This window comes from Capricornis sumatraensis, chromosome 4 (genome assembly GCF_032405125.1).
Source record: "Capricornis sumatraensis isolate serow.1 chromosome 4, serow.2, whole genome shotgun sequence".
Classification (NCBI taxonomy): domain Eukaryota; kingdom Metazoa; phylum Chordata; class Mammalia; order Artiodactyla; family Bovidae; genus Capricornis; species Capricornis sumatraensis.
In genome coordinates this window covers 41,769,442-41,790,318 of record NC_091072.1, presented here as the reverse complement: position 1 = coordinate 41,790,318, position 20,877 = coordinate 41,769,442, and the positions used below count along the sequence as shown (strand labels likewise).

The following is a 20,877-nucleotide window of genomic DNA, read 5'->3' as shown; positions in this document are numbered from 1 at the left end:
AGAGGAGCCTGGCAGGTTATGGTCCGTGGGGTCGCAAAGGTCATGACTACGTCACTGAGCACACACATGGAGCTTTGCTACCTGTATCCCCTTCACCCCTGGTCAGGTGCCCTTATCTGGCTACCAAATGAAATAACTAACTTAACGTCTTGCAGATAAATGTGCCCTCATCTTCTATTCGTTCCCTGGACACTTGGTTCCTTAAATGTCTTAGCTCCCCGCTGTAGCCTTCCTGACCTCGCTCCTGCCTGACTCAGTGGAGCTCATCCCCCACGACTCCCTCCCAGAGCTCACCCTGGTCCTCCAGACGTTCAGCAGACCCACCCACACCGTCCCGCTCTGCAGCCTCACTCTGGCCGGTCCTTCTTGATGGAGGGAACCTCAGATATACACAGAGGCTGTCCTCACTCACGCAGCTCTGCTCTCCAAAGAGACAGCCTCATTCTCCTCTCTGAAGCTGTGAAACGCCCAGACCTGTGCATCACTCACAACAGTTCCCCCAGGGGCCTCATCACAACCTGGTTGAACAGCAAGCCTCAGACACCCTTGCTTATAAGATGCATTCTTATTTCAGGCAAACACTGGAAAAGAAAGTGTTACTATTATTAGCATGTGAAATAATTCATTATCATTAACGTGACAGAAAGGCCCCAGACACAAAGTCAAACACTGGCCAAAGTAGGGAGGGGCACCCCTACCCTCCTGATTGATCAGAAGATAAAATCCCTGAGCACCTGCCCACTTGTGGTTTCTGTATCAGCCAAAACAGTGCCTGGCACAAACCAGATACTCAGTGAATAGTTGTAAAATTAACTAGCTAAGTTCATTCTCTGTTTAGTGGTTTTAGCTATGTGGTTGTTTCATTTTCTTTATTCACTTTTCTATGTCTTCAGTTCAGTTCAGTTCAGTCGCTCAGTCGTGTCTGACTCTTTGTGACCCCATGAATCGCAGCACGCCAGGCCTCCCTGTCCATCACCAACTCCCGGACTTCACTCAGATTCACGTCCATCGAGTCAGTGATGCCATCCAGCCATCTCATCCTCTGTCGTCCCCTTCTCCTCCTGCTCCCAATCCCTCCAAGCATCAGACTCTTTTCCAATGAGTCAACTCTTTGCACGAGATGTCTAAAGTACTGGAGTTTCAGCTTTAACATCATTCCTTCCAAAGAAATCCCAGGGTTGATCTCCTTCAGAATGGACTGGTTGGATCTCCTTGCATTCCAAGGGACTCTCAAGAGTCTTCTCCAATACCACAGTTCAAAAGAATCAATTCTTCGGTGCTCATCTTTCTTCACAGTTCATGATCTTCATTTTCTGAATGTTGAGTTTTAAGCCAACTTTTTACTCTCCACTTTCACTTTCATCAAGAGGCTTTTTAGCTCCTCTTCACTTTCTGCCATAAGGGTGGTGTCATCTGCATATCTGAGGTTATTGATATTTCTCCCGGCAATCTTGATTCCAGCTTGTGCTTCTTCCAGCCCAGCGTTTCTCATGATGTACTCTGCATATAAGTTAAATAAGCAGGGTGACAATATACAGGAGATGTACTCCTTTTCCTATTTGGAACCAGTCTGTTCTTCCATGTCCAGTTCTAACTGTTGCTTCCTGATCTGCATATAGGTTTCTCAAGAGGCAGGTCAGGTGGTCTGGTATTCCCATTTCTTTCAGAATTTTCCACAGTTTATTGTGATCCACACAGTCAAAGGCTTTGGCATAGTCAATAAAGCAGAAATAGATGGTTTCCTAGAACTCTCTTGCTTTTTCCATGATCCAGCAGATGTTGGCAATTTGATCTCTGGTTCCTCTGCCTTTGCTAAAACCAGCTTGAACATCAGGGAGTTCGCGGTTCACGTATTGCTGAAGCCTGGCTTGGAGAATTTTTTTTTTTTTTTTTTGTTTTTGCTTGTTTACTTTTTTTTTTTTTTTTAATTTTAAAATCTTTAATTTTTACATGTGTTCCCAAACATGAACCCCCCTCCCACCTCCCTCCCCATAACATCTCAGTGAGTCATCCCCATGCACCAACCCCAAGCATGCTGTATCCTGCGTCAGATAGACTGGCAATTCAATTCTTACATGATAGTATACATGATAGAATGCCATTCTCCCAAATCATCCCACCCTCTCCCTCTCCCTCTGAGTCCAAAAGTCCGTTATACACAGCTGTGTCTTTTTTCCTGTCTTGCATACAGGGTCGTCATTGCCATCTTTCTAAATTCCATATATATGTGTTAGTATACTGTATTGGTGTTTTTCTTTCTGGCTTACTTCACTCTGTATAATCGGCTCCAGTTTCATCCATCTCAACAGAACTGATTCAAATGTATTCTTTTTAATGGCTGAGTAATACTCCATTGTGTATATGTACCACAGCTTTCTTATCCATTCATCTGCTGATGGACATCTAGGTTGTTTCCATGTCCTGGCTATTATAAACAGTGCTGCGATGAACATTGGGGTACATGTGTCTCTTTCAATTCTGGTTTCCTCGGTGTGTATGCCCAGCAGTGGGATTGCTGGGTCATAAGGTAGTTCTATTTGCAATTTTTTAAGGAATCTCCACACTGTTCTCCATAGTGGCTGTACTAGTTTGCATTCCCACCAACAGTGTAGGAGGGTTCCCTTTTCTCCACACCCTCTCCAGCATTTATTGCTTGCAGATTTTTGGATCGCAGCCATTCTGACTGGTGTGAAGTGGTACCTCATTGTGGTTTTGATTTGCATTTCTCTGATAATGAGTGATGTTGAGCATCTTTTCATGTGTTTGTTAGCCATCTGTATGTCTTCTTTGGAGAAATGTCTATTTAGTTCTTTGGCCCATTTTTTGATTGGGTCGTTTATTTTTCTGGAATTGAGCTGCATAAGTTGCTTGTATATTTTTGAGATTAGTTGTTTGTCAGTTGCTTCATTTGCTATTATTTTCTCCCATTCAGAAGGCTGTCTTTTCACCTTGCTTATAGTTTCCTTTGTTGTGCAGAAGCTTTTAATTTTAATTAGATCCCATTTGTTTATTTTTGCTTTTATTTCCAGAATTCTGGGAGGTGGATCATAGAGGATCCTGCTGTGATGTATGTCTGAGAGTGTTTTGCCTATGTTCTCCTCTAGGAGTTTTATAGTTTCTGGTCTTACATTTAGATCTTTAATCCATTTTGAGTTTATTTTTGTGTGCGGTGTTAGAAAGTGATCTAGTTTCATTCTTTTACAAGTGGTTGACCAGTTTTCCCAGCACCACTTGTTAAAGAGATTGTCTTTACTCCATTGTATATTCTTGCCTCCTTTGTCAAAGATAAGGTGTCCATATGTGTGTGGATTTATCTCTGGGCTTTCTATTTTGTTCCATTGATCTATATGTCTGTCTTTATGCCAGTACCATACTGTTTTGATGACTGTGGCTTTGTAGTATAGCCTGAAGTCAGGCAAGTTGATTCCTCCAGTTCCATTCTTCTTTCTCAAGATTGCTTTGGCAATTTGAGGTTTTTTGTATTTCCATACAAATCTTGAAATTATTTGTTCTAGTTCTGTGAAAAATATGGCTGGTAGCTTGATAGGGATTGCATTGAATTTGTAAATTGCTTTGGGTAGTATACTCATTTTCACTATATTGATTCTTCCAATCCATGAGCATGGTATATTTCTCCATCTATTAGTGTCCTCTTTGATTTCTTTCATCAGTGTTTTATAGTTTTCTATATATAGGTCTTTAGTTTCTTTGGGTAGATATATTCCTAAGTATTTTATTCTTTTCATTGCAATGGTGAATGGAATTGTTTCCTTAATTTCTTTTTCTACTTTCTCATTATTAGTGTATAGGAATGCAAGGGATTTCTGTGTGTTGATTTTATATCCTGCAACTTTACTATATTCATTGATGAGCTCTAGTAATTTTCTGGTGGAGTCTTTAGGGTTTTCCATGTAGAGGATCATGTCGTCTGCAAACAGTGAGAGTTTTACTTCTTCTTTTCCAATTTGGATTCCTTTGATTTCTTTTTCTGCTCTGATTGCTGTGGCCAAAACTTCCAGAACTATGTTGAATAGTAGCGGTGAAAGTGGACACCCTTGTCTTGTTCCTGACTTTAGGGGAAATGCTTTCAATTTTTCACCATTGAGGATAATGTTTGCTGTGGGTTTGTCATATATAGCTTTTATTATGTTGAGGTATGTGCCTTCTATTCCTGCTTTCTGGAGAGTTTTTATCATAAATGGATGTTGAATTTTGTCAAAGGCCTTCTCTGCATCTATTGAGATAATCATATGGTTTTTATTTTTCAATTTGTTAATGTGGTGAATTACATTGATTGATTTGCGGATATTGAAGAATCCTTGCATCCCTGGGATAAAGCCCACTTGGTCATGGTGTATGATCTTTTTAATGTGTTGTTGGATTCTGATTGCTAGAATTTTGTTGAGGATTTTTGCATCTATGTTCATCAGTGATATTGGCCTGTAGTTTTCTTTTTTTGTGGCATCTTTGTCAGGTTTTGGTATTAGGGTGATGGTGGCCTCATAGAATGAGTTTGGAAGTTTACCTTCCTCTGCAATTTTCTGGAAGAGTTTGAGTAGGATAGGTGTTAGCTCTTCTCTAAATTTTTGGTAGAATTCAGCTGTGAAGCCGTCTGGACCTGGGCTTTTGTTTGCTGGAAGATTTCTGATTACAGTTTCAATTTCCGTGCTTGTGATGGGTCTGTTAAGATTTTCTATTTCTTCCTGGTTCAGTTTTGGAAAATTGTACTTTTCTAAGAATTTGTCCATTTCTTCCACGTTGTCCATTTTATTGGCATACAACTGCTGATAGTAGTCTCTTATGATCCTTTGTATTTCTGTGTTGTCTGTTGTGATCTCTCCATTTTCATTTCTAATTTTATTGATTTGATTTTTCTCTCTTTGCTTCTTGATGAGTCTGGCTAGTGGTTTGTCAATTTTATTTATCCTTTCAAAGAACCAGCTTTTGGCTTTGTTGATTTTTGCTATGGTCTCTTTTGTTTCTTTAGCATTTATTTCTGCCCTAATTTTTAAGATTTCTTTCCTTCTACTAACTCTGGGGTTCTCCAATTCTTCCTTTTCTAGTTGCTTTAGTTGTAGAGTTAGGTTATTTATTTGACTTTTTTCTTGTTTCTTGAGGTATGCCTGTATTGCTATGAACTTTCCTCTTAGCACTGCTTTTATAGTGTCCCACAGGTTTTGGGTTGTTGTGTTTTCATTTTCATTAGTTTCTATGCATATTTTGATTTCTTTTTTGATTTCTTCTGTGATTTGTTGGTTATTCAGAAGTGTGTTGTTCAACCTCCATATGTTGGAATTTTTAGTAGTTTTTCTCCTGTAATTGAGATCTAATCTTAATGCATTATGGTCAGAAAAGATGCTTGGAATGATTTCGATTTTTTTGAATTTATCAAGTTTAGATTTGTGGCCCAGGATGTGATCTATCCTGGAGAAGGTTCCATGAGCACTTGAAAAAAAGGTGAAATTCGTTGTTTTGGGGTGAAATGTCCTATAGATATCAATTAGGTCTAACTGATCTAATGTATCATTTAAAGTTTGCGTTTCTTTGTTAATTTTCTGTTTAGTTGATCTGTCCATAGGTGTGAGTGGGGTATTAAAGTCTCCCACTATTATTGTGTTATTGTTGATTTCCCCTTTCATACTTGTTAGCATTTGTCTTACATATTGCGGTGCTCCTATATTGGGTGCATATATATTTATAATTGTTATATCTTCTTCTTGGATTGATCCTTTGATCATTATGTAGTGGCCTTCTTTGTCTCTTTTCACAGCCTTTGTTTTAAAGTCTATTTTATCGGATATGAGTATTGCCACTCCTGCTTTCTTTTGGTCTCTATTTGCGTGGTATATCTTTTTCCAGCCCTTCACTTTCAGTCTGTATGTGTCCCTTGTTTTGAGGTGGGTCTCTTGTAAGCAGCATATAGAGGGGTCTTGTTTTTGTATCCATTCGGCCAGTCTTTGCCTTTTGGTTGGGGCGTTCAACCCATTTACGTTTAAGGTAATTATTGATAAAAATATGGAACGCTTCACGAATTTGCGTGTCATCCTTGCGCAGGGGCCATGCTAATCTTCTCTGTATCGTTCCAATTTTAGTATATGTGCTGCCGAAGCGAGCACTGGCTTGGAGAATTTTGAGCATTACTTTACTAGCATGTGAGATGAGTACAGTTGTGTGGTAGTTTGAGCATTCTTTGGCATTGCCTTTCTTTGGGATTGGAATGAAAACTGACCTTTTCCAGTCCTGCGCCCACTACTGAGTTTTCCAAAATTTTCTATGTCTTATACTCATTTTATTATTGATAATCATTCAATTACAGCAGCATTGACTTTATATTTTTCAAAGCAAATAAACAGGTGTGCTCTGTGTATAGTTCTACACATATGGTGCATTAGAAATGGTTTCTGAGTATAAGTTTTTTTTCAATACCTCAAGAGTAAACATTTTTAGGAATAAGTTTAAAATGTGTTTCCTTTTCTTATCAAAAGAAATACTGTCAGTGTCTAGAATTTTTCCAGTATGTTCATATGATATAATGAGGGGGTGATTATAGGTGGAAAATCAGATATTATGTCTGTTTTTATTTTGTTAGCCACTTTTTGCATTGTGCCTCTAAAAAATAATGTAAAACTAAAAATGAGAAGGGGAAAAAAAAAAGCAGAAGGGAGACTAAAGGAGACAGCTTGAAAAACTGGCTTATTGCTCATTTAAAGTGTGGCGCTTAGTTCTTATCATTGTACTTTAGGTTGTCATGCATCAAAAAGCTTCAAAAACTGAAGGGCAAACTCATTTGCTTTGCTTGATCCTTCTGGTAGGGAGGGAAAGAAATCCAATGCTATTGTATGAATTTATCATCATATTGTTCAAAGGAAAATGCATAAAAATCCTATCTGTTGCTCACTTGGTTTGACTATCTTTGTCTAATACCATCATTTACTGAAGACGAGATAAGCATCCCAGGTGACAGAGCCCGTCTTCCTGTGTCAGCTCGTTGTGTCCACTGCTGGCCTTTACTCAGGAGATTTTCTGCGGGAGGTAGAGTGTCCTTTCACAGAAAACACATTTGACAATGTATGCAGTTTCGCCTTTTCCTAGGGCAGAATTAGCTAGGCTGTATAACTACTAAGGTGGCACAGTGGTGAAGAATCCGCCTTCAACCCTGGAGACGTGGGTTTGACTCCTGAGTCAGGAAGATCCCCTGGAGGAGGGCATGGTGACCCTCCTTGGGTTTTCTTGCTGGATTCTTGCCTGGAAAATCCCATGGATGGAGGAGCCTGGGGGGCTACAGCCCCTGAGGCCTCAAAAGAGTCAGAGCAACTGAGCACACGTACTTTGTAAGGAAGGTTAACAAGCGTTTAGTCCCATGGGACAACCTGGCACATTCTAAATGCTGGCTCAAAGAAATCCCAGTAAAAGGCAGGATTACAGCAGCTGTTCCTCCATGAAAATTATTTATCCTTTACCTTAGATCCAAATTGTAAAAAAAAAAACCAATCTACAATTTTTTTCTGATAGTTTTATAGCTTTAGAATTGTTTTTTTAGCTTTACATTTTGTTTAACTCTTTATCCACTTTGAGTTAATTCTCATGTAAGGCATGAGACACAGGTTGAGGTTCTTTCTGTGGTCTTATGTCTAACTGCTTGAACGCCATTTCTTGCAAGGATTGTTCTTCCCCTGCTGAACTGCTTTTGCATGTTTGTCAAAATTCAAGGGGTGTGGGGCTCTGTTTGTGGGTCTGTTTATGGGCTTTCCATTAGATTCCATGGGTTTATGTGGCTACCCTTCCACCAGCACCGCATGGCCTTCATTACTGTAGCTTTACACAGTCTTCAAACTAGGTGGGCTGTTTCTCCTGTTTTATTCTTTTTTAAAACTAAGCCATTCTTATTCCTTCATATTTTTGTATAAATTTTAGAATGATCTTGCCTAGATCTACCAAAAAATCCTTGATGAGATTTTGATAGTAACTGTGGAAAATCTGTGTATCTGTTGTGGGACAATTGGCATCTTCAGCCCGAGTCTTCTAATTCTTGAATGTGATATCTCTCCATTTATTTTGATTTTTGCTTGCTTTCAACAGCATTGTGTGGTTTCCAGCACATGAGTCCTATTCATGTTTGATTGATTTTCACCTGAGTGTCTCATTGTTTTCAGTGGCTGTAGATGGTGTGTGTATATGTATCTGTATATATATACATCTCCTGCATTTCAGGCAGATTCTTACCTCTGAGTCACCTGGGAAGCCCCAAAAAAATCACAACTCCATCCAACAGTGAGATGCAGACAAACATGACCCTGGATAGGTAGAAACATGTATATTTTTCCTCTATCATTGTGATGTACTATAAGTATGAAAATTATTATCAGGTATTCATTGTTCTGTGATCATAATTAGTTGGTGTATCCTGTGAGTATTTCAATTGATATGTCCCCTGTCTGTCTTTACTTTAGAAATTTATTTTTAGAAGAAAAAGGGTCAGAGAGTGTCTTATAGAGATTGCCACAGTATGCACTTTGTGATAATGTATTTATGAAAATTGCTGAAAATTGGTAGCAGACTATAGATGCTGGGTCAGATAGAGGTCTGAGGTTTTTTGGCAAGACGCATCTTGTGGTGTGATTTCCCTTCAGGAGACACGGACCGTGATGTGCGTTGACTAGACCTGCTCACTGAATAACAGCTGCAAGCCCTCAGAAGCATTCTGATTCTGTCCTTCTTTGTTCTGTGCATTAAAGGAAGAACGTCTAGAGAGAAGTGTGGGTCTGAGCGGCGGGTGGTGATGTTTAAGTGGTGAGACTGGGTGAATGCTTGCTTCTGCTGGTCCTCCCATGCTCAGCCAGGCACCTTCAACCTTTGAGTTGGGTCTTTGTTTGTAGTGTGAAGGAAGGGACTGTCCTCTGCTGAAATGATATTTTGTAGCCTCTCTGGTCTCTGCTTGCTGGGTACCACTAGCACCTTCTTTCCTCCATTTGTGAATATATAAAAAACAAACAAAAAAAAAGTCCTCACACATTGCCAAAGGGGAGGATATTAGTAAAATTCCCCCGATTAAAAATTACTGCTCTAAAATGATTAATTCTATTTTTTGCATCATTTAGAACTCTTAGATTTAAACATATCTGATGACTTTCAGTCTACGAACCCTATTGTCTTCATCAATCCCTGGGTGGGGAAGACACCCGGAGGAGGGAATGGCAACCCACTCCAGTGTTCTTGCAGGGAAATCCCACAGACAGAGGGGCCTGGAGGACTTCAGTCCATGATGTTACAAAGAGTTGGACACAACTGAGCGACTGAGCACGCATGTGACTTTTCTAATGGCCCTAAAGTAAGAGTGCTGAGTACCTGTTTAATTCTGGGGACTGTCATATGTGCATATGTGTGTTCAGTTGCTAAGCTGTGTCCAATTCTTTGTGACCTCAGGGACTGGAGCCTGCCAGGCCTCCCTGTCCTTCACTATCTCCCTGAGTTTGCTCTAATTCGTATCCACTGAGTTGGCAACACCATCCAACTATCTCATTGTCTCCTCCTTCCCCTCTTTCCCTCAGTCTTTCCCAGCATCAGGGTCTTTTTCCATGAGTCGACTCTTCACGTCAGGTGGCCAAAGTATTGGAGCTTCAGCTTCAGCACCAGTCCTTCCCATGAGTATCACAGCCTTGTCATGGTGAAGGGGCTTGTGTAACTCAATGAAGCTATGAACCATGCTATGCAGGGCCACCTAAGATGGATAGGTCATAGTGGAGAGTTCTGACAAAACTTGGTTCCCTGGAGGAGGCCATGGCAAATCACTCCAGTATTCTTGCTGTGAGAATCCCATGAACATGAATAATATGTGCCTAGATGCATTATCCTTGCAGAAAAACCCTATGTGGCACCTGTAAGGATGTCCATTTTGAAACTAGCTATGAGCCCCTGTGTCCCTGTGTTTTGAAGTAAAAGGCTTTTGCCCTAGTCTTCCTGGCCTCCCCTGAGTCTCGAAATGTTGGCTCAAGAGTTAACAAATCGCCAGTCTATGTTCGATGCAGGATACAGGATGCTTGGGGCTGGTGCACGGGGATGATCCAGAGAGATGATATGGGGTGGGAGGTGGGAGGGGGGGTTCAAGATTGGGAACTCATGTACACCCGTGGTGGATTCATGTCAATGTATGGCAAAACCAATACAGTATTGTAAAGTAAAATAAAGTAAAAATAAAAATTAAAAAAAAATAAAGAAAGCAAAACAAAAATGAGAAAACAAAAAAAGAGTTCATGACTAAAATACTATAAACGTAGCAACAAAGAATAGCAGATGGACCAGGAGAGTAACAATTTAAACAACAGATGAGCTGCATAGCAGAGTCACAGAAGCTACAGTTCCCTCCTGCAGGACACAGAAAACAGTGTGTGATGCACATTCCTAAACGGCTTTTACAGAAAGCAGACTCCCATTAGACAGAATCTGGTAACCAAAAGCATGTGGACTCCACACCAGCTGGAGGCAGAAGGTTGATGATGTTACCTCTGGAAATACCACCCACCAACCAGCCAGAGAACTGTGCACAAGTTGATCACGTGCCCTGTGGCCTTCTCCTTCTCTCTGTCCTTAAAACCCTTCCTAATAATTAGTGATGGTGAGCATCTCTTCATGTGCTTATTGGCGATCTGAATGTTTTCTTTGGAGAAGTGTTTGTTTAGGTCTTCTGCCCATGTTTTGCTGGAGCTGTTTATTTTTCTGATATTTATCTACATGAGCTGCTTATAGCAGAACTGTTTACAATATCCAGGACATGGAAGCAACCTAGATGTCCATAGGCAGATAAATGCATAGGGAAGATATGGCACATATATACAGTGGAATATTACTCAGCCATAAGAATGAATTTGAATCAGTTCTAGTGAGGTGGATGAACCTAGAGCCTATTATACAGAGTTAAGTCAAAAAGAGAAAAACAAACATAGTATATTAATGCATGTATATGGAATCTAGAAAGCACTGGTGAACCTATTTGCAGGGAAGGAATGGAGACTCAGATATACAGACGGGACTTGCGGACACAGTGGGGGAATGAAAGAGCGGGACGAATGGAGAAAGTAGCATTGACGTATATACACAGCCTTGTGTAAAACAGAGGGCTGGTGAGAAGTTGCTGCATAACACGGGGAGCCCAGCCTGGTGCTCTGTGATGACCTAGAGGGGTGGGGTGGGGGAGGGGAGGGAGACTCAGGAGGAAGGGGATGCATGTATAATTGTGGCTCATTTGCATTGTACAGCAGAAAACAACATAACACCGTAAAGTAATTTTCTTCCAATTAAAAATGCAAACAAACAAACAACCTTTCCTGAGGGTCTTTTGATCATGAACTGCCCATTCTCCCTGCTCAGCCATACTTTCCTTCATCATAACCTGGAGTCACTAGACCCGCTTTTCTGGGTGCAGGTGAGATGGCCCAACTTTAGTTCAGTAACAATGTCGCAGAAATTTCCCAGAAAGAGGAAGTCAGTTACCGCAGAGAGTAACTTAATCACATAGTTCAAAGAAGGTGCAGGTGATTCTCTGCAGCTTCAGTGTTCATAGCTTTTTCTACACACATTTTCCTTTCTTTCTTTCTTTTCTTTATAGAGCAGAGACTTCATAAAACAAGGATGGTGAATCTGTTCATCACAGACCATAAAAGAGAAAGCCTGGAGAAAAGCATATCAGTAGGGAGACAGTTGCAATAACCTGGGTGGAAATACATTGCAAATAGTGAGGATGGGAGAGATAAGGTCGTGCAGCAAGGGAGGGCTTCGGATTTATTTTAATAAAATATGCTGGAATAAGAGCAAAACAATGGAAATAGGGAAGGATACAATTTAAAGGAAAGACCAAAAATAAATAAATAAATAAATAACACCAAAGGCAACTGAGGGATCATATCCTTGAACAAAAGAGTATAATTCAACAGGGTATTTTACAGGGAAAGAAATAGCATAAAGTTTAGATCCGTCACTCTGACTCTAAAGGAGGTTATACGAGGAGCAAACAGTGAAATCACTTCTAGTTCTGAGCACACCAGTGGGAACAAGAAAGCGCTGTCCCTGGCCTGGATAGATAATTGCATTTTTGACAAGAAAGTGAACAGTTTGAAAAGATAATGGTAAAGTTGATACGGACCAAGAAACTACTTTGAAAAGTTTGTTGTAATGAAATTGACTTCAAGGAAGGAAACAGTCACAGCCTTAGGGAGGAGAACAAAAAAGAAGGAGGGGGAGAAAATTGTGAGTGCGTTTTTACAGCATTATTAAATCATTGAAAAAAGAGAGCCTACTTGAAATCGAAACACTTATAAATCATAGTGCACAAGCTATTATAAAATTAGTTTTCTTTTCCTTTCTAGAAAATACCCCTTCAGGTAAACTGTTTATTCATCTAGGCTGTTTTCAAAACACACATTGTAATTACAGCTTCCAACTGAGGGCCCTTTTATAGACTTTAATGAGCTTTCATATCTATTTAGGCAATTCATCCAGACAAAACCCAGTTATGATTATCCCCACTTCACAGATAATCAAACTGATGTTCAGATGATTAGTGATTAGCTCATAGCCATCCTGGAAACAAAAAGCAAAATGCTGGTAGTCACAGCTTAAAGTGCACATGTAAACAGAGTGTTCCAATGAAGGTTTCACGCTGTGTAGACAAAGGGGAAAGCTGCTTAGGATATCTAATTAGAAAAAAATATATATATATTGTAAAAAGTTTTAAAGAAAAGAAACAGGAAGATATGCAATTTTTGAAATTGTTTTACTTATAATGTAAAAAAGTCCCTGTGATGAAATAATCTCAACTCGGGAATTCTAATATCTACAAGATAGAACTTGTTGACATTTAAAACTGTGTCAGTTGTACTCAAATTATTAATTCTGAATTCTAGCTAGTTATGATCTTTCTTCTAACTTTAAGAACACATGGAAAAATTACAGCACTAATCGAGGTGGAGGAAAAAAGAAAATAATTAGCCTGCTGTCTGCACATTAATGACTTGTTAGTAAAAGAGTTAAAGATGTAAAGAATTAAAAAAAAAAAAACTGATGAAATGTGAACTCATTCTCAGGAAGGTAGAATATTCTTAAAGGTAAAATGCTGATTACATCATCTGTTGTATTCGGAGTCCCTCATTACTCAAAGGATTTAGAAAACATCAAAAGAGCAATAGAAATGATCAAAGAACCACAGGCAGTGATAAAAAGATGAAAGAATCTCCTCAGAAGAGAGAAAATGATGTACAAAAGGCACTCTGTGTCTATCAAACACAAAATAGTGAAGAATAGCAGCATGCTTTTTTCCTTATGACACAATTTCAATAGAATTAAATATTTCCATGAAATAAAAATGCTAATTTTAGCACTGAAGATGAATAGCTGAGTCCTAGCAAAAAAAAAAAAAAAAAAGTGGTAAACCAAAGAGGAAAAGATAAAGAGGATGGCTTAGGGGTTGCTGCAGATCTCACAGTGAAGGCATGAAGCAGAGCGATGGTTCACAGCAGATGCTCTAAGTCCACGGTTCTAAGTAGGACCACCTATGGAGTGATGGTGAGTCAGGAGGGGCAGAGGACCAGAGGGTGGTCAGGACCTCAGTGCCTGCAGCACTCTCCCCTGCAGAGCCCAGCTGCACACCCTCAGCAAAGAGGGCGGCGATGGCGATTACAGGTAGATGCTTCAGGTGGTAATTACCAACTTCCTGAGTCACATTTTTACAAAACACAGCTTTATGGATGACTTTCTAAAATGTCCATGTGTTTTGGAAAGATCATTCAGGCATGCCTTTTATGCCAAAAGAAGATCCTCTTTGAACATTAGAAAACTGCCTTTCTTAAAGGGAAAATACAGGAACTGGGGTGAGAGCAAATCACAGCAAACTTGGACAAGTGTGTGTAAACAGAAATCAAAGGCAGGTTAGGAGGAGACCGGAAGAGTGTCCTTCAACTAAAATGGGACAGGTAACAGCCGCGGGGGCTTTCTCCTCACCTCTCCCCCTCCCAGCACTCAGGGTCTACACAGCCTAGGCAGTGCTGGAAGAAATCATAATGCAATCAGACTTTGGGATTGCTTCATGAAATCAGGCAAACAAACTGATTTTTTAATTATCTGCATTGAAATGGTATAAATCTGAATATTTTTAGAGGAAAGTTGAAATAAGTTCAATACCTAAGCATATAAAGGGCTGGGAGGTGCAATTTTTCTTTTTTTATCATATTTCTATGTATAGCAAAGAATAAACAAAAGGATTTGTGTAAGTACAGAGCAAATCATATTTTAAGTTGTCATGTTTCAAATTATCTTCAATATTGAGAACTTTAAGAAACCCCGTCGTCCCAGTGCAGGACCGCGGTGGCTGCTAGGAGCCTTTCTCAGTGAGAGGAGGAGTCTGGCGGCCAGAAGCACGGGGAATCAGCTCTGTGTAGTGGTCAGGAGCCTAACCCTCCTTTGCTGTGAGGATATGACATTTAGAAAAGCATCTGAGGGAAGGGGGTTCAAGATGGGGAACGCGTGTATACCTGTGGCAGATTCATGTTGATGTATGGCAAAACCAATACAACATTGTAAAGTAATTAACCTCCAATTAAAATGAATAAATTTATATTAAAAATAAAGAAAAAAGAAAAGCATCTGATTTACAGACTATTTTCATTTTCCTCCACATCTGTTGCATCTCAGTGAGACCACATGGCTCAGCCTTCCACTATCCACCAGGCTTCACCTTCAACCTCCATCGTGACCTAACCCTGATCCTTCAAAATGATGCCTTCTCACCTGAGTGGAAGGTTACAAACCAGTCCTCCTATTCCAAGATAAAATGTAGGGACTGCACAGCATCAAGGGGCCTCTGAGATGCCTCATCACAAGCTCCCGTGCTATATATTTTGGTTCAGTTTTATTATAGGCATTATTGAGTTGTTCTCTTTGTTGTTATTTAGTCACTAAGTTTTGTCTACCTCTTTGCGACCCCATGGGCTGTAGCCCATTAGGCTCCTCTGTCCATGAGATTTCGCAGGCAAGAATCCTGGAGTAGGTTGCCATTTCCTTCTCCAGGGGATCTTCCTGACCCAGGGATTGAACCTGAGTCTCCTGCATTGGCAGGCAGAGAATTCTTTACTGCTGAGCCACCTGAGAAGTCCAAATTTTTCTCTACTATATTGAAAACCCAGCTCCTTTCCCTCCTTACTTTCACCTTTGTATTGAAATATTCCCAATGGAGGGTCGGCATTAACAGAGGTAACAATCACATCTCATTTGTCTTGCTAATGGATCCTGCAGTCAGTTTCCCATAGAAACCAAATACTGGTAGAATTAATTGCTGATTTATATCTTATTCCAAGCTGGAAGAAAAGCCTGCCGATGTCCTGTTCTATCTCTCATCAGAGACGAGGCTCTTAAAGGCCAGAGAAACATAAGCAGATTTAAGCAAGATTCAGGTCTCTTGGCTACAGCTCTGTCCACTGAACGAGCCTGACCCCATCTATGGTCCTGCAATGTTTTCAGACCTTTCTGCCCCAAGTACAGGTTGGCCTGGCCTCTCAGCTAGTTTTTCTCTTCAACAGTCTCACTTAGCACTAACCTCTTTTCTGCTCACTCCAAATTTCCAACAGAAAAGCTGAAAAACATAGAGCTATATTTGCTGCCAGGTTAAGAAATATGTCTAAAAGAAAATGCATGTGAGTTGAATCATAAAGAACCTTCTGTGATGAAAGGACCCTCTTGACTTGGAAACGTGAACAAGTGTGTGAGGATGAAACAATACAGGATGTACAGAGATAAGATCCACTGCTAACTTCTAAACCAGTCATGCAACTTGTGTTTTCAAATCAACACAACTTAGTAATTCCACCAAGGACTCCAAAACAGACTTTTTAAGGTCATTGAAATTCTAAAGAGAGCAGGAATATGAAAAAAAATAACAATAAGTAAAACAGCTTGTGGGGCAATTGAAGAACAAAGGATCTAAAGTGGATCCCATCATATCTGACTCTAAAACCCAAGTGTTCCAGGAATCAAACCTGGAACATCAAACCCTCTGCCAAACCCTCTGGACATCGGAGAAGCAGGGAGACAGCAAGTGGCTAGAAAAATATACAGAACTGCTTTCTACCTAGAGAGCTCACCTCGTCACCTACAGCTCCCCTGCTGGTTTCAGTCACCCCTCACCCTCTTTCTCCCTGATAAATATCACTCACACCATGTCCTTCTCCTAACATGGAGACACAGTTGGGAGCTGTCTCCCAGGCAGGTCTGCCCTGATGGTCTCAGCAAGGCCTAATACCCAGACAATTTCCAGGATGCCCCAACTCATTTGCTTTGATAGTAAAACAGTCCATGAGGATCAATGTTAAGTAGGGATACCGGGATGTAGCTGCAGCCAAGGGCCCTACACCCAGACCTTAAACATCAAATTTCCGCAAGAACCTTTCATGTGATGTACCCCCTGCTCTTCCAGCCTCTCCAGTGCGATGTATTAAGTATTCAACTGGGCTTCCCAAGTGGCTTAGTCATTAAAGAATCTGCCTGCAAAGTGGGAGACCTGGGTTCGATCCCTGGGTTGGGAAGATCCCCTGAGGGAGGGCATATCAACTCATCCCAGATATTCTTGCCTGGAGAATCCCCACCATGGACAGAGGAGCCTGGTGGGGTACAGTCCATGGGGTCGCAAAGACTCAGGCATGACTTAGTGACTAAAAGGCAACAAATTTAATAAGCAGCTGATTTCACTTTATAGAAAGGAGACAGTATTTATAATTTACTCATGAAGTGGAACTCAGGAAAAAGGAGAATTTTGGAATAAACTGTGCTTCTGATTGAACATGGTTCTTGAAGCCAGGGTGTTGCCTTAAGATCACAAATCCTTCCAACAAAAGAATGAGGAATTACTTAAAAAAACAAAACAAACAAAAAAACACACTATGTATTTGCCATTTTATATGGTATTTCAAGTGATAATGATTAAGTGTCTAAAGAGATAAGTTATATCACTTCCCATCTTGGGATAAAGACACTTTGGACTCAGAGAGGTTAACTAATTTGCCCCAAAACATACAGCAAGTGAGGAAGAAAATCAGGGGCCCTGGGAAGTCTGAGCCCATGCCAGTCCAGATGGGAAAGAGGGCATATCTAGAGATCACTGCGAGTGCAAGTCACACAGTCAATTTTTCCTAAGGAAGAAGGGTCAATTCTGAAATTCACTCATCAAGCTGAGACTTATTTCAATTTACACATGAATTATCTATTTAAAAAAATTGTTAGAAACCACCATAGCCATTACCACTTGCCAGGTATCTTATATGCATCCTCTCAGATGATCGCAACCACCCCAGCCAGGCTGGGGGAATTATTCCTCACTGATGGATGGGGGAATCTAGGCTCAGAGAGGTAGAGCAACTCACCCAAAGCCACACAGCCATCAGGCGGCAAGTGCCAAGACCTCAATTCAGGTCCGTCTGACTTCAGTGGCGATCCTGTCTCCAAGACAGAACGAGGAATTATCTTGATCGCGACACCATTCTAGTAGGGAGTTTGTTGTTATGTGTTTGTTTTTATTTTTTGTTAATAATAGCCCATGTTAATACTCCTGTGTGTGTGTGTGTGTGCCAGTCACTCAGCCGTGTCCAGCTCTATGTGACCCCATGGATTATAGCCTGGTGGGCTCCTCTGTCCATAGGATTTTTCAGGCGAGAATACTGGAGTGGGTTGCCATTTCCTTCTTGAGGGAATCTCCCTGACCCAGGGATTGAACCCGAGTCTCCTGTGTCTCCTGCATTGCAGGCGAATTCTTTACTGGCTGAGCCATGTTAATATCATCAGTCTGTAGGTAAAACAACTGAAGTCGGGTTGGGTGCGTTTGGAATCTACCAGAATAAAACAGCAAACACATAGAACCAGGTGATTTGAGCCTCAGACACTCAATTATTAATATGTTGGGCTATTAAATGGTTTAAATTTTAGCATCTAACCAGGTTATCAGTCTGTTTTTCTTTCTAAACATAACTTCTCTATTATAACATAGGCCTATACAATTTTTAATTTAATCAACAACAGCTCTGAGAAAATTCATACCCAAGAGCTATTATATAGATTTAATTTTTATATGCACGTCTACTAGTAATCTTGGTAATCTTAAAGAGAGCCATCTGATGAAGAGGTTTCTAATTATGCTGAAATGAGAGCTCTTTTGGCTGAGATGCCATTTTTCTAATCTTGCTACATTGGTTTTCACACACATTACTCCACTGCTCATCTATCAGATAACAGATACATCTTCTCCAGGGGAGATTTGCAAAGGTAAAGCTGTGATAGGGTCACAGTTTTCCTTCTTTACACTCACTCTGTCCTAATATCTTTATATGGCTCTTGCTGTCTATCAAATAATGTCTTACAGTGAATTTTTGCTTTTGGTAGTTAAACGTTTAGAATTAACAGCATAAAGGAGGCAACTAGTATTTTTAGAAGCAGCACGTATCCATGGAGTTGTTTCTATGAACCATAAGAATTTCTCTTAGAACCTGTTTTCATCATACACATAAAAATACTGATAGTTCAAAACTGGCTAATAAAACACTGCAACTCTCAATAGCCCTATGCAAAATGATTGTTGACCCTTGTCAAATTGCTAAACATCAACTATCTAACGAGCCTATGATTGAGAAGTCCATTTATACGCTCAACATAAACCCAGTCGCTCTTTAACTCATATTCTTGGAGAAAAAGTACCTAAATCACTACTTATTCCCAGCAAAGAATAGTTTAAATTAGTCTCAACATTTTCAGTTATTGTGTATATATAAACTTTACATAGAGTTCATGTATGCAATATATTAACACATTCAATGTTTACATATATTAACATAGTAAATGGGCTTCCCTCATAGCTCAGTTGGTAAAGAATCAGCCTGCAATGCAGGAGATCCCAGTTTGATTCTTGGATCAGGAAGATCTGCTGGAACAGGGATAGACTACCCACTCCAGTATTCTTGAGCTTTCCTTGTGGCTCAGCTGGTAAAGAATCCACCTGAAATGTGGGAGACCTGGGTTTGATTCTGGGTTGGGAAGATCCTCTGGGGAAGGGAAGGTTACCCACCCCAGTACTCAGGCCTGGAGAATTCCATGGACAGTATAGTCCATGGGGTCACAAAGAGTCATAGTAAATGTTCAAAACTGTTTCCCAAATACCCACTTATGCATGAATTCTTCTGTAATATATAATAATAAAAAATGAGAACTAACAAATGAAAAGTAGCCCAGCAAGAATATGTGTGTGTGTAAGTGTGTGTGTAAGTGTGTGCTTAGTCTCTCAGTTGTGTCTGACTCTGGGCGACTCAGGGACTGCAGCCCACCAGGCTCCTCTGTCCATGGAATTCTCCAGGCAAGAATACTGGAGTGGGTTGCCATTCCCTTCTCCAAGGATCTTTTTGACCCAGGGATCGAACCCAGGCCTCCTGCACTGCAGATGGATTCTTTACCACTGAGCCATAAGGGACGTCCAAGAATATGACAACCAAGAATTTAAACACTGCTGCTACTGAGTCGCTTCAGCCGTGTCTGACTCCATGCGACCCCATAGACGGCAGCCCACCAGGCTCTCCCGTCCCTGGGATTCTCCAGGCAAGAACACTGGAGTGGGTCGCCATTTCCTTCTCCAATGCATGAAAGTGAAAAGTGAAAGTGAAGTCGCTCAGTCGTGCCCGACTCTTAGCGACCCCATGGACTGCAGCCTACCAGGTATTACAAGTATATTCAATAGAGTAAAATATTAAAAAAGAAAAAAAAAAAACTAAAAAATAGGTAATGCCTATTTTCAACTCATTTGCAGTTATATGATCAAGTTAATAAAACAAGCATGAATGTATCAAATAATTTTCTGAGTTAGAAATACAGTGTATTTCACACTCTACTTTGTTATTTTCTTATATTTGTATAAAGTATCCACTTTGTTCCTTTTTCTTCATTTGCGTCATTACCTAAAATTACTTTCTCTCAATTCTAAAATTCAAGTTGCTGGAAGAGCCATGGTTCAACACTGAGAACTGGGCTCAGAACCTGGCTGAAGCTAAGCAATTGCTGGTGTGGAGGGTGAGTTTTCCAAACCCGAAATGATGCTATTTTGTCAACCACAGTTATTAGCTCCCTATGAGGACACAGTGCACTCTGGGGTAGTGTGGAGACAGCTGAATCGAATGGGTCTCTCTTCTCAAGGACTAACAAATAAAAATGTCATCTTGGGTAAAAGGGAGATGAGAGCTGCTGGAAACACAGGAAGCACTCCTGCTGAGAGAAGCCTCCTCTCACTAGAGATGGGCCCTGAGGTTCCCCAGTGGAGACACAGGTCAGGGACCACGCGTGGAGGGAATCGCACCAGCACTGAAAGGAGAAGGGGGCGACATGTGAGGGACAGGCGTGGCCACGGCACAGAGCAGAGGGGCGGCCGCTGAGGGACTGACCTCACAGCTGAGGCTGGTCACAGGGTCCACCAGGCAGGATGAGCCCTGTCCATCTCCTGGCACTGGTCCTGGGGTTCCAGGAGCCGCACAGCTGCTCCCTCTTCCAGGAAGGCCCTTGCCATGCAGCACCAGCATCGCAGACCTGCAGACATTTACACACCCCGCCGTCCTGCACTCGCCGCACCAAGAGCACGGTGGGCCTGAATCCACAGGCAGGGTGAGAAGCAGAAGACACCAACGGAACGCCTAACCACAGACATGTGGGGAGATGATCCCTTTGGCATTGGGGAGTTCGCCAAAATGTGGACGCAGGGCTCCTGGAATTCACAGCTGATCCAGGGAAGGGAAGCTGGCAGGTCACAGTCAAGGGCTCCAGCAGGTTAGGCAGTGGGTGCCACGGGGGCAAGTGACCAGAAAGTGACTCAAG

At 41.0% G+C, this 20,877-nt stretch overlaps 1 protein-coding gene and 1 non-coding gene across 2 annotated transcripts in view; both read right to left on the bottom strand.

The window, feature by feature from the left end:
* The window catches only part of CSMD1 (CUB and Sushi multiple domains 1), a 1,675,023-nt gene that overhangs the window by 429,473 nt on the left and 1,224,673 nt on the right, over positions 1-20,877 (bottom strand). The gene's annotated exons all lie outside the window — the stretch shown is intronic.
* Positions 6,010-6,116, bottom strand: LOC138079457 (U6 spliceosomal RNA). The gene has a single exon (XR_011144919.1). It is a non-coding gene; the product is annotated as a U6 spliceosomal RNA (small nuclear RNA).